The 17,419-nt window shown below is 46.5% G+C and overlaps 1 protein-coding gene across 1 annotated transcript in view; it reads right to left on the reverse strand.

The window, feature by feature from the left end:
- The window catches only part of LOC117060312, a 62,488-nt gene that overhangs the window by 27,384 nt on the left and 17,685 nt on the right, over nucleotides 1-17,419 (reverse strand). The gene's annotated exons all lie outside the window — the stretch shown is intronic.

The following is a 17,419-nucleotide window of genomic DNA, read 5'->3' on the forward strand; positions in this document are numbered from 1 at the left end:
GCGATCAGAAGGTCGGCGGTTCGAATCCCTGCAACGGGGTGAGCTCCTTTGGTTCGGTCCCAGCTCCTGCCCACCTAGCAGTTCGAAAGCACGTCAAAAGTGCAAGTAGAGAAATAGGTACCGCTCCGGCGGGAAGGTAAACGGCGTTTCCGTGCGCTGCTCTGGTTCGCCAGAAGCGGCTTTGTCATGCTGGCCACATGACCCGGAAGCTGTACCAGTAACGCGAGATGAGTGCCGCAACCCCAGAGTCGGACACGACTGGACCTAACGGTCAGGGGTCCCTTTACCTTTTTACTAGTACTGCTAGTAATACACATTAAAACGTGGCAAAAACCATTTCATCAGAACATGAAAACACCCATAATTAAAAAGGTATAATTTACAAGCCTTCTAAAGTAGCATAACAGTCAAAACAATGATTAAAGCAGGAGGTTCAAGCCTGGAGATCAGGAGATCATTTGTCCAAACAGGAGTGGCACAAGGTTGATATTGATGGAGCGTCTCGCATTTCAGCAGAGAGAACATGGGGGGGGCAGTAAATGCTTCTGAAGACCAGTAGCTGGGAATTGAAATTGGGGAGGGTGCTCTGGTGCTCAGGTCCTGTTCGTGGACTTCTCATAGGTACCAGGCCGGCCATGGTGAGAATGAAGGGATGCTGGACTAGATGGGGCTTTTGTCTGATCCAGTGGCAAGGCTCTTCATAGGTTGTGGGAATACGTTTTTAAGGTGCTCCTGCACCTGTTTATGTTTATTTTAAGGTAACCTTCCGCGCTGGGAAGGAAGGGCAAAGGATCCAGCAGAGAGTTTGCTGCATGGATCCCTCCACGTTTGGGGCAAAGCGCGCCAATTTAGCCAACGTAACGGTCAGTTGATAGTTTCCCGCCCAGAAACTAGCTTAGAGACAAGGTTGTGATTGGTTCTTGTAAATGTTGTGACGATGTTTGATTTCCTAATAAATAGCCTCCGCTCTCTGTAGCGTGTGTGGAGAACGCGCGAGACAAGCCAGAGAGAACATCTGTGCGGGACAAGCCAGAGAGAAACCGAAAGCAAAACCAGCCGCACAGAGCAGTTGAGAGCTTCTTCACCATTGACTGCAGTCTCTTAGTTTTTATTTCTTTTATTTCAAAAGCGTTTATTTGGCCTTCTAAGTTTTGGCCGCTACCTAGCTTAGCCTATCTTTCTATCCGGAGTTCCAGTTACAGGTGGGTAGCCATGTTGGTCTGCCATAGTCGAAACAAAATAGGAAATATCTGAAGAAGTGTGTATGCACACGAAAGCTCATACCAAGAACAAACTCAGTTGGTCTCTAAGGTGCTACTGGAAAGAATTTATATCCGGAGACCTCCGGAATCTTCGGAACCTTCAGATACCTGCAGAAAACCTTCAGAAACCTTCAGTAACCTTCAGAACTCACGACAACTACCTTCAGATCATAGCCAGCGGACCCTTTCACGACGCAGTGGGAGCAGGAACTCCGGGATTACTGGTCGTCCCATCTGCTGACTATCCCCACAGTGGGTTCATATTGGTATCGTTGCAAGTTCTCTAGGGTTTCAGGTAGGGTTTTCTCAGACCTACCTAGAGATCCTGGGGATTGAATCTAGAGCCTCTTCAAGCTGTGAAGGCATGGCCACACCACCTTCACTCCAAGGAATTGATGCTGCTGTGGACCAGGGCTTCCCAAACATTTTGGGGTTCAATAAACTCATTCCCAGTGCCCCCCTACCTGATGAAAAACATTATTCAGAATAGAGGTTTGCACGACCCACTAAGGAATCATAGATCACTGAACTGTAGAGTTGGAAGGGACCCTAACGGTCATCTAGTCCGACCCCCTGCAATGCCGGAATCTCACCTGAAGCATCCGTGACAGGTGGCCATCCAAGCTCTGCTTAAAAACCTCCAAGGAAAGGTAGTCCACCACCTTTGGAGGTATTTGGTTCCACTTTCAAATGGCTCTTACCACCAGAAAGTTCTTTTTAAAATAATAATAATAATAATATTTTAAAATTAATTTTCCAACATTTACCCAATACTACCACAGTTTTGCCAACAATTATACAGATTCCAATCAATATCAAAATAATTCCAATTATTTCCAAATTTATGCAATTTAATCAAAGTGGTTTCCCGTGCTCCTTGATCAATTTTTTTTCTCTAATTCTTAGATTGCTGCAGTTCCTATTTTTTTTAAAAAAAACCATCTAATTATATTTTGGTCGATATATTCATCATTAAGATCACAGCTGCATTTTTAGTGATTACTGTTCTTGTCAATACCTTATCTACCTTTCCATAGGATTTCAAATGAGCTGCTCTAATTATTTGCCTTTTATCTGTGTGTTCCAGTCTGAACATGTCCAATTATAAAGTCCTTGGCCTTTGTCTGCTGTCCAGCTCTTGAAATTCTTCCAGTTACTGTTGTCTCTCATCATAACTGGGGTGAGGCTATAATATCCTGGAGAATTCTCAGAATATCTCAATAGCTCCCTCCCATCATGCTCTCATCTTGCTTGGTGTTTCCGGACATCAACATACTCCAACAGTCCACTCTTTCTCACTACTCAGTCAACGTCTAGAAATTTCCACAGCCCAAGAAAGAGGGATCTAGCTTCCGCCCTGGGGATCTTGTAGTACTTTCATTTTAATCCATCGCCATCAAAAGTCTCCATGCCTCCCTCGTCCACAGCTCCAAATTCCTTTCATCTTTACGACTGCATTTTGGCCAAAGTCCACTTAAGTTGTATCTCTTCTCTGTTGTTTTTAAGGGCTGGGGGGGTAGAGATGGTATCCGTTCTAATTTTCCAAGATAATCCATTCCAGCGTTAGAGATCTCCCCCCATCTCTTTAAACAACACGCAGCTGTTGTATGAAAAAATCTGCCCTTATTCCCTTATGGCAGGCATGTCCAACAGGTACGTTTCTGAGCACAATTCAAAGTGTTGGTGCTGACCTTTAAAGCCCTAAACGGCCTCGGTCCAGGATACCTGAACGAGCGTTTCCACCCCCATCGTTCTGCCCGGACATTGAGATCCAGCACCAAGGGCCTTCTGGTGGTTCCCTCCCTGCGAGAAGCCAAGTTACAGGGAACCAGACAGAGGGCCTTCTCGGTAGTGGCGCCCGCCCTGTGGAATGCCCTCCTATCAGATGTCAAGGAAAGAAACAACTATCTGACCTTTAGAAGACATCTGAAGGCAGCCCTGTTTAGGGAAGCTTTTAATGTTTAATAGATTATTGTATTTTAACATTCTGTTGGAAGCTGCTCAGAGTGGCTGGGGAAACCCAGCCAGATGGGCGGGGTATAAATAAATTATTATTATTATTATTATTATTATTATTATTATTATTATTATTATTATTATTATTATTACAACACAACAAAATTCAAAACAGTAACAATTACTGGTAATTTTGCATTTATTCAAAGTCTGCTAGCAACCTCTTGTTTCCCCTTGCCCCTTAGCCCCCCTCCCAGTTATCCCACAAGGGTGAAAGGTTGTTTTCTGCTGCTCCAGAGAAGCGGACACGGGGCAATGGATTCAAACTACAAGAAAGAAGATTCCACCTAAACATTAGGAAGAACTTCCTGACAGTAAGAGCTGTTCGGCAGTGGAATTTGCTACCAAGGAGTGTGGTGGAGTCTCCTTCTTTGGAGGTCTTTAAGCGGAGGCTTGACAGCCATCTGTCAGGAATGCTTTGATGGTGTTTCCTGCTTGGCAGGGGGTTGGACTGGATGACCCTTGGGGTCTCTTCCAACTCTATGATCCCGGTTGCCACACATTTTGGGAGCCACTGTTGTAGAGCAGTATGAATTTTTGGCAAAAAACAAACCAGCCCATGGTAGTTACTTTTTTATTTTTTTAAAAAAACCCCTAAAAGTGCAAAATCTTTGGTCAGTTGAAGTGCTGAATGGTCATGGGTACTGTCACTGCAGCTGTTCTCAACTGCACAGTTTTTGACACGTCCCACAAATCTTAGGCGCACGTTGTCCCTTTGCTGCCAATACAAACTGTTGCTTATGCAGAACGAAAAGCAAAAGTATTTATGACTGTTTGGGACTGAGCTGAAAACCACCGTAACTCACAGAGAGCCTTCTAAATTCCGACAACTTGGCAGACTCGTCCGGGATAATAGGATTTGGAGTGGACTCTCAGATGCCGTTTCCGGAATAGGGAGTGTGTTGTGAACCAGTTGAGCCCAGGTAAAATAAAATAAAATAAAAATCTCTCTAATCTAGGGTCTCTATAGAATCAAAACTATGGAGGATGTATTGGTCCCTGAAATCCATTCTGCAGAATCTCCCCCATGCAATTTTCGTGATGATATATACTGTTGTTACGTTATAGTTTGATGCTATGTCTTGATTTAGGAATGGGGTTTGCTGTTCCGAACCGGTCTGACATTTGATCGTGCTGTTGATTTGCGGCTCAGACTTGTTCCGTTTTGCTTAACGTTTAATCAAGTTAGGGCAATCTCAGCCTGGCTTGGTGGTTTGCAAAAAGAACGCTATTATTTTTGGTGCTCAAGACTCTGTTGCAGTGGTCGCTTCCATAATGGATATTGCTATTTATGGCATTTACGCATCATCAAGTAGACATTTCCTCGTCCAGAGAGGTATTGCAATTTCTCTGTCTAGGCATTTATACGATAATGCATGATTTTATTTAATTTGCCGGTAATTGCTGGCATTTAGGATTGAATAACCCACCAGTTATTCAGAAGACTGATTGCCGGAGAATTGATGCTTTTGAATTATGGTGCTGGAGGAGACTCTTGAGAGTCCCATGGATTGCAAAAAGATCAAACTTACCGGTATCCATTCTGAAGGAAATCATCCCTGAGTGCTCACTGGAAGGACAGATCCTGAAGTTGAGGCTCCAGTACTTTGGCCACCTCATGAGAAGAGAAGACTCCCTGGAAAAGACCCTGATGTTGGGAAAGATGGAGGGCACAAGGAGAAGGGGACGACAGAGGACGAGATGGTTGGACAGTGTTCTCAAAGCTACTAACATGAGTTTGGCCAAACTGCAGGAGGCAGTGGAAGATAGGAGTGCCTGGCGTGCTCTGGTCCATGGGGTCACGAAGAGTCGGACATGACTGAACGACTAAACAACAACCCACCATTTAAAATAGGGCTATAGTTTACATCATGGGTTGGCAAACTAAGGCCTGCGGGCCATATCAGGCCCAATTGCCTTCTAGATCCGGCCAGCGGACAGTCTGTGAATCCAGGCAGCTGGCAAAGCGTGCGCATGCGATTGTTTTTGCGACTCAGACAGGCTTGGGGGTCAAAAGCATTCCTGACAGATGGCTGTCAAGCCTCCGCTTCAAGACCTCCAAAGAAGGAGACTCCACCACACTCCTTGGCAGGAAATTCCACTGCCGAACAGCTCTCACTGTCAGGAAGTTCTTCCTAATGTTTAGGTGGAATCTTCTTTCTTGTAGTTTGAATCCATTGCCCCGTGTCCGCTTCTCTGGAGCAGCAGAAAACAACCTTTCTCCCTCCTCTGTATGACATCCTTTTATATATTTGAACATGGCTATCCTATCACCCCTTAACCTTCTCTTCTCCAGGCTAAACATACCCAGCTCCCTAAGCCGTTCCTCATAAGGCATCGTTTCCAGGCCTTTGACCATTTTGGTTGCCCTCCTCTGGACACCTTCCAGCTTGTCAGTATCCTTCTTGAACTGTGGTGCCCAGAACTGGACACAGTATTCCAGGTGAGGTCTGACCAGAGCAGAATATAGTAGTACTATTACTTCCCTTGATCTAGACGCTATACTCCTCTTGATGCAGCCCAGAATTGCATTGGCTTTTTTAGCTGCTGCATCACACTGTTGACTCATGTCAAGTTTGTGGTCTACCAAGACTCCTAGATCCTTTTCACATGTACTGCTCTCAAGCCAGGTGTCACCCATCCTGTATTTGTGCCAGCGGGGAGCGTCTGGGTGGCTGCACTCCGAAACTGTTCTGTTCTCTGCTGGGGAGGCCGCTTGTTAGCTACACGGTGCGAGCCATGGAAAGGTAAATAGCCGCCTGCTCCTCGTCTTCCCTCACACGGGGAAAAGAACGTTTTTGCTTGAGCGGCGCCGACCTGACTTAGCGTGGCCAGCAGCTTTTTCCTTCACCCACGCAGGCGCACACACTCTCCAGGGCCAACAGGAATGGCACGCTTACCTCAGCCCCCTACCCCCCACCCCGCCTTACGAGAGAAATAATAACTGTCAACACGTAGACCGCAAAGGAAGCAGCGTGGGTATATGAGGGAACCCCCCCCAAAAAAAACACATTTGGGCAACATTGGAATTGGTCCCAATAAGGGTTTTTGCCAAAAATGCGGTTCATAATCATGGCAGCATATAGTCCAGCCCCCCACAAGGTCTGAGGGACAGTGGACCGGCCCCCTGCTGAAAAAGTTTGCTGACCCCTGGTTTACATGCTGCCAGATGGGTGCTTGGAACATGTATTTGTCGATTTAATTGTGAGGGGCTTCTCAATCCTTTCCCCGCTTCTGGTTGTTCTGCTAAAAAAACAACACAACTCCTCTCTTCCCGCTACTTTTTCTTCCCTGGGAGAAAAAAAACATGGGTTTCTACACCAGATTGCAGCCACCACTGCTAGATTGGGCAAAAAGGGGGAGAAAACAAATAAAACCATGGAATAAGAACTACATGATACTGCGCCTCACATGTTCTTTGGCTCGCAGTTAGGACTGGGGTCCAGGCATTCCTGGAACTCTGATCCAGGAAAGATTTTAGGAAGCCTATGTCCTTCCAACTTAGCCGGTTTGGAAGAATGGGAGGGAAGGAGATAGGACAACAAAGGCAGACGGACAGAAATCCCGCTTTGGCTGAGATTTGCATTGGAAACTCCTGGCTGCCTACCTGAAAAGTGTTCTTAATAGAGTTATTTCACAGCACCTGAAATGGTCTGCATCATGTAGTTAGCAGAAGAACATAAGAGCTTGTGGCATCAGGCCGGTGGCCCATCTAGTCCTGCATTCTGTTCTTATAGTGGCCGACCAGTAAGCTCACAAACAGGATTGGAGCAGAAAAGGACTTCTCTTTTCCTGTGCTTTCCAGGGTATATACCCAGTGTGAACCTCAGAGATGGATTTGATGAGGCCCTAAGCTACTGTTAAACCACAGAGCCTAGGGCTTGCTGATCAGAAGGTTGGCGGTTCGAATCCCTGCCACGGGGTGAGCTCCCGTTGCTCGGTCCCTGCTCCTGCCCACCTAGCAGTTCGAAAGCACGTCAAACCGCAAGTAGATAAATAGGGACTGCTCCGGCGGGAAGGGAAACGGCGTTTCTGTGCTCTGCTCTGGTTTGCCAGAAGCGGCTTAGTCATGCTGGGCACATGACCCGGAAGCTGTACGCCGGCTCCCTCGGCCGATAAAGCAAGATGAGCGCCGCAACCCCAGAGCTCACCCCGTCGCGGGGATTCGAACCACCGACCTTCTGATCAGCAAGCCCTAGGCTCTGTGGTTTAACCCACAGCGCCACCCACATCTCTTATTGATAATAGTTTAGTCATAGTCATTATTGTAATTGTTAAGAATGAATGTCTGTTTATTATTTGCTGGTGTTCTGAGAGTTAATTTTATTGCGTACTATTATTGTATATCCTGTTTATTTTATTTTAAAAAAATACGTTTTTATTTGAACACGTGCAATTAAATCTATATTTTCAGGATAGCTTACAAAAGAGAACCATAAAACAAATAGAAACCAGATTCAAAACATTGGAAATAAAAGCAATTATCGTACTATTTTACAGTATTCTAATAGTACTTCCTTTTATCTGCTGTGAATATTCCAACGTTCAGCTTCACTGGGCGGTCACGAGTTCTAATCTAGTCTTGTACTTCGTTCACACAACTGTTTCTCCAGAGTTGATGGTGGGCGGGCATGAAGCTGTAGAGGCCCATCCCAAGGGTTATGCAGCCCCAGTTCTCCTGGCGCATGGGGACTCGTCCTTTTTTTCTTCTTTCCGAAATGTATGTTTATTTCACAAAGCTCTGGGCCCGTTCCAAAGCTGAACATATTTCATGTTGCTCTGCATGTTCCAGAGCTCGGCTCTGGCATTCCAAGGGACTCGGAATAAGCTCTGAATCCATCATCTTGCAGAGCATGGCTATAAACCTCCGAGTATCAGAAGCTGGAAGCAATTATCGGGGATGGGATTACTCTGCTAGAACTGGATGCATTTGTTCGCTTCTCTGGTACATTTGGAACAGGCCACTGTCCGAGCAAAACATGGGGACAGAGGAAGGTTGATTTGACCTCGCAAGTATCTCAGGATGTCTTTATGGCTTGGCTGTTGCATGTGATGTAAGTCTGGACATATCACACTTTCCAGCAATCCAAATACAGTGGTACCTCGGGTTACAGACGCTTCAGGTTACATACTCGGCTAACTCAGAAATAACTCAGTGGATAAATTCAGTGTATCTGAAGAAGTGTGCATGCACACGAAAGCTCATACCAAGAACAAACTCAGTTGGTCTCTAAGGTGCTACTGGAAAGAATTTTCTATTTTGTTTCGACTATGGCAGACCAACACGGCTACCCACCTGTAACCAGAAATAACTCTTCAGGTTAAGAAGTTTGCTTCAGGATAAGAACAGAAATCGTGCTCTGGCGGCGCAGCGGCAGCGGGAGGCCCCATTAGCTAAAGTGGTGCTTCAGGTTAAGAACGGACCTCCAGAACGAATTAAGTACAAAACCAGAGCTACCACTGTATACCGTTGTTGAATGGCTATATCCCTCCCTCCCAGGTGAATAATGACACAGGACACATTTTATCGAATTAAATGGGCGTAAAGGCCACAACTTTATTGGTTACGGATGTTGAGCAGTATTGGCTTAGGCATTGGATCCTAACCACTATATCTGACCCCCCAACCCGGGTGTTGGAGGTCCGTGAAGGGTTAACCAGCAAGGGCAGCACCCCTGATGCTTATCAAGAGGAACTGCCCCTGTGATCACCGTTGGGGCGTGGCTTAGCCCCTAACCTCCCTAGGCCACGCCCCCGGAAACCTTTAACGGAATAAACTTCCAATGAGGGGCAGGTGATGGCGCTACCTCCCCTTTTCACCTCTATTGATGTTATCCAATGCCTAACCGCCAAAACCAAAGTTGTGACGAGGTAGGTGAAAAAACCCGATTTGGCTAGTCCAAATGGAGAAAAGTCCTACCAGGCCCCCCAGCCAACTGGGGCAACCAACCGGAGTCCATAGCAAGGTCAATAGCTACCCTAAAGGGTGGGTGGGCGGGAGAACCGATGTGGCTTGGGGCAGCGAAAGGAGAGGGGGAAGGATTCCCGCCGCCTCCAGTTAAAGGGCTGTTGGCTCCTCCCCTCAGCCGACCGGATTGGTCAGCCACTGGGGAGAGGCGTCGGGAATTCTCCAATCGTGCAGGGGCTGTGTATCAGCCCCTGCACGCATGCTCGGGTCGTGATGCCCACAACGCCACCTCCTGCATGTAGGCGGAAGTGGCTTTGTCTCCCCCACTCTGCTGTTTCTTGGTTTCTCCATCCTGTTTGATGTATTGCTTTCTAAAATAAAAATAAATAAAAATCAGACTTTGGTCTTGTCCACGTTTGAGCATTATTTAGCTCAGCGGTTCCCAAAGTGGGTGGTCGGATTACATGAGGGGTGCCAAGAAGAAAAGGCAGCCAGGGTTTCCTCGAGGTGCAGATGATTAGAAGACTTTGAAAAACAGGTATCATGGGATCAAATCCCTAAGTTTTGTTGACTCAATTAAACAACACTGTTTCAAGTGCATTTTGAATAAGTGTGCAATTAACTGTGACTGTTTTGAATTATATTATGCTGTTATTATTTTGTTTTATTGCATTTATGGTGCATACCCTCCAGCATTTCTCTGATGAAAATAGGGATGTCCTATTCCATTATTATTATTATTATTAGTAGTAGTAGTAGTATACTCCGCCCGTCTGACTGGGTTGCCCCAGACACTCTGAGCGGCTTTCAATATATATAATAACAAAATTAAACAATAAACATTTTTAAAAAGAACCTTCCCTATACAGGGCTGCCTTCAGATGTCTCTTAAAATTTATATACAGTCATACCTCTGGTTACGATTGCTTCAGGTTGTGTTCGTCACGGGATACAAACGCGCCGAACCTGGAAGTACCAGAATGGGTTACTTCTGGGTTCGGCAATTCGCGCATGCGCAGAAGCGCCGAATTGCATCGCGTAGAAGCGCCCGATCGCGCCACGCACATGCGCAGATGTGGCGCTTCAGGTTGCGGACCTTTCAGGTTGCGGACCTTTCAGGTTGCGAACAAGGCTCCGGAACAGATCCCGTTCGCAACCAGAGGTACCACTGTAGTTACTTATCTCCTTGGCTTGGGGGGGTCGGATAACTCCATACCCTCCAACATTTCTCCTGCAAGATTAACACTAGAGTCTCCGAGACACATACGCGAGTTCCAGAATGGGAAAGGATGCGAAATTTCTAGATCTAGAATTCAAACGAATTCTTCCAAAGGAGAAAACGGATGCCAAAGGAAAGCTAAACACTTTGGCACGGTCTCCTCCACACAGCCAGGCCAGTGGGACAAAGTGTCAACGTCTTTTAGAGGAAGAACAGAGAAGACAATGAAAGAGGCATTTTCCTGCCCCCCCCACCACGCTTGCAAAATCCCTATCTGGACGGGCATTTCAGCTGCTTATCTTTTGAAACAAACTAAAATCAGATTGATAGGCATCGAGCTGGAGCCCTTGTACAATTCAAGCGAGCAACATATCTGTAAGGTTTCTCAGTGGTTGCTCATGAGGAAGCAGGCTGCCTCCGAACCGCTACAAACTAAGTTCTTTATTGTGCAGATATTTACAGAGGAGTTACAGTAAAAGCGTCCAGCTCATCCCTCTGCAGAGTCTGGGAATGTCCGCTTCCGGTTCTTGGTCCAGCATAAGAGGCGCGGGATCCTGAACCCCCGCCTCCCCCTTCCACGTCCTTCCCCCCTGCGAAATCGGGGCGCGGGAAAAGGTCCCTGCTCCCCGACTTCCTGCTTCCATCTCCCCCTCCCCACTGGAGGAGCGATCGCTTCCTCCACTCGAACTACGAACTGGAGAGGGTGGTTCCCTATACTGCAAATGACCCGGGAACGCTACCTGCTGCGGTGAGGGGGGTTTCCTGACAATATCTTTCACAATATCCTAATTAGACTAAAGGATATCGAAAGACAAAATATTGAGGCAGCTGTAAATAAAATTTGCTCTCCCATATTCTATGATTTAAACATCTTAGATAGCAGTCAACTATGTTACTAAACTAATAATACCAGCCCAACGTAAGGCATTTATGCTGGCCCGACTGAATATCTTCCCCTTGGCATTTGTCAGGGGTAGATATCAGAATATTCCCAGAAACAAGAGATACTGCAGATGTTCCCTGAATGTCCCGGACACTGTAGAGCATATTCTCTTTTATTGTCCACTACACAGTACGCTGCATGAACGCGTGTTGTCCCCCCTTTTGGGTGGTTTGAAACCGCAGCATGGTGGAAGTGCTGGCACAAGGAGAAGGGGACGACAGAGGACGAGATGGTTGGACAGTGTTCTCGAAGCGACTGGCATGAGTTTGGCCAAACTGCAGGAGGCAGTGGAGGATAGGGGTGCCTGGCGTGCTCTGGTCCATGGGGTCATGAAGAGTCGGACACGACTGAACGACTGAACAACAACAAGGTGCTACTGGAAGGATTTTTTGATTTTTGATTTTGTTTCATCTTTTCCAAGCTAAACATCCCCAGATCCCTCAACCATTCCTCATATGGCTTTGTTCCCAGACCCTTGATCACCTTGGTCGCCCTCCTCTGCACACCTTCCAGCTTGTCGATAACCTTCTTAAACTGGGGTACCCAGAACCGGACACGGGACTCCAAGTGAGGCCTGACCAAGGCAGAATACAACAATATCATAGATCACATCTTGAAGATGAGACTGTGCATAACAACACAGCGTTGAATTCACAGGAGACTCTCCATTGCCGGCTCCTCCTCCCCCTGGATTTTCCTCCAGCTCCCGGCTCTGCTTTCCCACTGAGCGAACGTCCTAAAAATGGTGTTTTTACGAGGAACACAAGCACGGAGAACAAATGTTCTAGGACGGATTCTTCGTTCCGTCCCGAGCAATGCACAGGACACACTGAAGGCTGCTTAATCACCTCTCTTAAACTCAGCGGATCGTGAGCCATCAAATGCTACAGGTCATTTGAAAGAGGAGAGAAATCAAATAAACCGGTGTGGAATTGATTTAAGGGCACCGAAAGATTAAAGGCAGCCATAAAATGGAGTGATTTCACGAGCCGTTTTGCTTGTTCCCATTCCTTGCTAAATGTGTAGACCGTGACTTGTGGCAGCGTCGAAGTGGCACGTCTTTGATGGCGAGCGTTGTTCGACTGTGAAACGGAAGACCTCAGAAGTGGACTCTCCCTCCTTGGAAGATTTTAAACAGTGGTTGGATGGCCATATGCCAGCCATTCTTTAGCTGTGATTCCTGCACTGCAGGGGGTTCGTCTAGATGACTTCTGGGGGTCCCAACGGCACAATTCTATGATTCTACAAAACCCCCATACACACAGCCCAGGCTTGCACCCTGGGGAGGTTACTTTCGTGCTGCTAACACAGCGGTTGGACTTCACCCCTGGAGGCAAACGTCCTTGTTACAACCCCTCCAAGATTATACATCTGTTTCCAGGCACAATTCAAAGTTCTGGTTATGACCTATAAAGCTCTACACAGCATTATACTGTAGGTCCAAGCTATCTGAAATACTATATTCCCTCATACCCACCTGTCAGGGAAGGGAAGGCCCTTTTCTCAGTCCTGCCACCCTCCCAGGCACACTTGGGGAGGGGGGAGGGAGAGGGCCTTCTCGGTGGTGGCTCCTCTCAGACAACCTTGGAACTCCCGAAAGAAGCTAGACTCCTTGCTCCCTCCCTCCCTCCCACCAGCAGTTGAAGGCCTTTCCCTTCCAACAGGCTTTTGGGAACCGACTGCTTTTAAGGAAAGCGAAGTGGCGCCATGCTGTTTCTGTTGTTTAAACAGATATATGTGTTGTTGTTCAGTCGTGTCCGACTATTCGTGACCCCATGGACCAGACCACACCAGGCATTCCTGTCTTTCACTGCCTCCCGCAGTTTGGCCAAACTCATGCTAGTCGCTTCGAGAACACTGTCCAACCATCTCATCCTCTGTCGTCCCCTTCTCCTTGTGCCCTCCATCTTTCCCAACATCAGGGTCTTTTCTAGGGAGTCTTCTCTTCTCGTGAGGTGACCAAAGTATTGGAGCCTCAGCTTCAGGATCTGTTCTTCCAGTGAGCACTCAGGGCTGATTTCCTTCAGAATGGATAGGTTTGATCTTTTTGCAGTCCATGGGACTCTCAAGAGTCTCCTCCAGCACCATAATTCAAAAGCATCAATTCTTCGGCGATCAGTCTTCTTTATGGTCCAGCTCTCACTTCCGTACATTACTACTGGGAAAACCATAGCTTTAACTATACGGACCTTTGTCGGCAAGGTGATGTCTTTGCTTTGTAAGATGCTGTCTAGGTTTGTCATTGCTTTCCTCCCAAGAAGCAGGCGTCTTCTAATTTCGTGACTGCTGTCACCATCTGCAGTGATCATGGAACCCAAGAAAGTAAAATCTCCCACTTTCTCCATTTCTTCCCCTTCTATTTGCCAGGAGGTGATGGGACCAGTGGCCATGATCTTAGTTTTTTTTTATGTTGAGCTCCAGACCATATTTTGCACTCTCCTCTTTCACCCTCATTAAAAGGTTCTTTAATTCCTCCTCACTTTCTGCCATCAAGGTTGTGTATATAGCTTTAATTCTGTCTGCATTTAATTGTGTTTTAATGATTTGCTTTTCTGTGTGTCATCATTTTGAAAGACCTACATTGGCTCCCAGTACGTTTCCAAGCACAATTCAAAGTGTTGGTGCTGACCTTTAAAGCCCTAAACGGCCTCAGTCCAGTATCCCTGAAGGAGTGTCTCCACCCCCATCGTTCTGCCCGGACACTGAGGTCCATTGCCGAGGGCCTTCTGGTGGTTCCCTTGCTGCGAGAAGCCAAGTTACAGGGAACCAGGCAGAGGGCCTTCTCTGTGGTGGCGCCCGCCCTGTGGAACACCCTCCCACCAGATGTCAAGGAAATAAACAATTATCTGACTTTTAGAAGACATCTGAAGGCAGCCCTGTTTAGGGAAGTTTTTAATGACTGGTGTTTTAATGTATTTTAAAACGTTTGTTGGAAGCCACCCAGAGTGGCTGGGGAAACCCAGCCAGATGGGCGGGGTATAAATATTATTATTATTATTATTATTATTATTATTATTATTATTATTATTATTATTTTATCATCATCACCATTATCAGTGCTTATTTTCTGGGGGTACTTGAGGGCACGCAGTACTGCTGGCAGCCCCCAAAGTTAAAAGCACAGATCATCATCATTGTCTCTCCAGACCAACAGGCGCCAGCAATCACGGAATCGTAGAGTTGGAAGGGACCCCCAAGGGTCATCAAGTCCAACCCCAGAGAGCCACTTCCAGCATTGACAACCCTGACCTAGATGGAGCAAAGATCTGAGTCGATGGAGGGCAGTTTGCTGTGCACTTCATAGCTTCCACCAAAGCCCATTTATCAGCCACATCTGGACTTGAGCTGCAGGATGGAAGCCTGTTCCCTCAGCGACAGTTTCCAACCAGCCAGAAGCAAGCAAGCAAAACAGCTGGGGCACTTTGGGAGAAATGTTGGGCCCGTTGCAAGGAAGGGAAGGCGACAAGACCCAGTTGTCTTGCAGATGTTTTGAGCTCCAGCCCTGGCTAGCGCAGCCGATGGGAGTTGGAGTCTGAAACATCTGGGCTGCATCAGTTTGGGGAAGGCTGTTTTAGATGACCAGACAGCTTTCGTTTCTTATTATTCATTTGTTTCGCAAGATTTATATGCCACGCGGTTGTAATAAAACCTCAAAGCAGCTTACAAAACGAACAGTGCGATAAAACGCTCCGTTTAAAAATGTTTCAAAACAGCTGTTTAAAACATCCAAAAGATAATTAAATGCAAGCAAAACCCCAGATGTCAACACACACCAGCCTTCTGCAGGTCTGGGTAAGGCAGGCGTGCCTAAATAAAAATGTATTTGGCAGGTGCAAAGAAGAGGACAGTGAAGGCGTCTGCCTGACGTCAATTGGCAGGGAGTTCCAAAGTGTAGAGGCCGATTTCTTACAAGTGTGGTGGGTTGACTATGTGGCACTTGTAAGAGTGCGAGGTTTCGAAGATGAGAGTGGTCGAATGGGTAAGGCGGTCTCACATATAAACTGGGCCCAAGGATATTAAGGCAAAAATATTCCCCTTCTCCCAGCCCTTTGGCTAACTAAACAATCTATGGCTTTTTAAATTGTATTGGGAGGGGGTACTCCATTTGTTTGTAACTATGGCATGTATTTTTGTGTTTTTATGTTGTAAGCTGCCTTGTGGTCATAGAAACATAGCACTGTGGAGTTGGAAGGGACCCCCAGGGGTCATCTAGTCCAACCCCCCGTGCAATGCAGGAGTCTCAGCTGAAGCATCCCTGGCAGGTGGCCACCCAACCTCTGCTTAAAAACCTCCAAGGAAGGAGAGCCCACCACCTTCTGAAGGGAGAGTCCACCACCTTCTGAAAGAGACCGTTCCACTGTCAAACAGGTCTTCCTGACAGAAAGTTCTTCCTGATGTTTCACCGGAAGCCATTGGTTCGAGTCCTACCCTCCAGAGCAGGAGAAAGCAAGTTTGCACCCTCTTCCATGTGACAGCTCTTCAGATATTTGAAGATGGCTATCATATCCTCGGGTGAAGGACGGTAAAGAAATTTAAAGAAATAAATACTAATAGTAACATCTAGAACATGGCTTGCACTTCTGGGAGTTCTCGGTCCACATACTGCTTAAGCCTGCCTTGTAGAATTTTAAGCATAACCTTGCTAGCGTGTGAAATGAGCGCAATTGTGCGGTAGTTGGAGCATTCTTTGGCACTGCCCTTCTTTGGGATTGGGATGTAGACTGATCTTCTCCAATCCTCTGGCCACTGCTGAGTTTTCCAAACTTGCTGGCATATTGAGTGTAGCACCTTAACAGCATCATCTTTTAAAAATTTAAATAGTTCAGCTGGAATATCATCATTTCCACTGGCCTTGTTGTTAGCAAGGCTTTCTAAGGCCCATTTGACTTCACTCTCCAGGATGTCTGGCTCAAGGTCAGCAACCACACTAGCAGTGACCATTGAGCAAGACTGCTGTTCCAGAGGGTCAGACCTGAACCATGGGTTTCAAATGGCCAGAAAGGAGATTCTGATTAAACATTTGGAAGAACTTTCTCATGGATTGGGAAATTGTGGACACGCCTTCACTGGAAGTTTTTAAGCAGAGGTTAGATAGCAATCTTGTCAGTTGAGATTCCTGCACTGTGTTCTTTATTTGAGATCCTTGCATTGCAGGGGGTTGGACTAGATGAACTTTGGGGTTCCCTTCAAACTTTACCATTCTTCCGTAATCCTGGCTTGGATTCAATGAGTGCTATATTGGCTCTTTGGTTTGCTGCAATTTGCCATAGGCCTTCCAGGGTCCCTAAAACAGCCTTTGGCAACCTGGAGCTCTTCTAGGTAATTCGGACTTCAACTCCCATCAGCCCCAGCCAGCGAATGTTCAAGGGAGAGAATGCAAACGATGCCAAGGTTTTCTGAGGACATGCTACCATCTACTGGGCAAAAATTAAGCTGCAAAATTTACTGTGATATCCCAGTTACAGGTAGGTAGCCGTGTTGGTCTGCCATAGTCAAAACAAAATAAAAAAAATTCCTTCCAGTAGCACCTTAGAGACCAACTAAGTTTGTTCTTGGTATGAGCTTTCGTGTGCATGCACACTTCTTCGGATACGAAATGCATGCACACGAAAGCTCATACCAAGAACAAACTTAGTTGCTCTCTAAGGTGCTACTGGAAGGAATTTTTTTATTTTATTTTGGTTTGTCTTATTTATTTTATAGTACATTGATTATTGCTTTCATTTTATGGATCAATGGTCTCATTAGATAGTAAAATTCATGTTAAATTGCTGTTTTAGGGGTTGTTTTTAAAAGTCTGGAACGGATTAATGCGTTTTGCATTACTTTCTATGGGAAAGTGTGTCTTGGTTTTGGAACGGAGTTCCGGAACAGATTACGTTTGAGAACCAAGATACCACGGTACCTTCCAAGGACTCTTGTTCCCTCTTCCCGGTGAAGTTTCTCCAGGAAGGCACAAGTTTGTTGTTCAGTTGTTCAGTCGTGACCGAATCTTCGTGACCCAATGGACCAGAGCACGCCAGGCACTCCTATCTTTCACTGCCTCCCGCAGTTTGGCAAAACTCATGCCA

Source organism: Lacerta agilis, chromosome 1 (assembly GCF_009819535.1).
Source record: "Lacerta agilis isolate rLacAgi1 chromosome 1, rLacAgi1.pri, whole genome shotgun sequence".
Lineage (NCBI taxonomy): Eukaryota > Metazoa > Chordata > Lepidosauria > Squamata > Lacertidae > Lacerta > Lacerta agilis.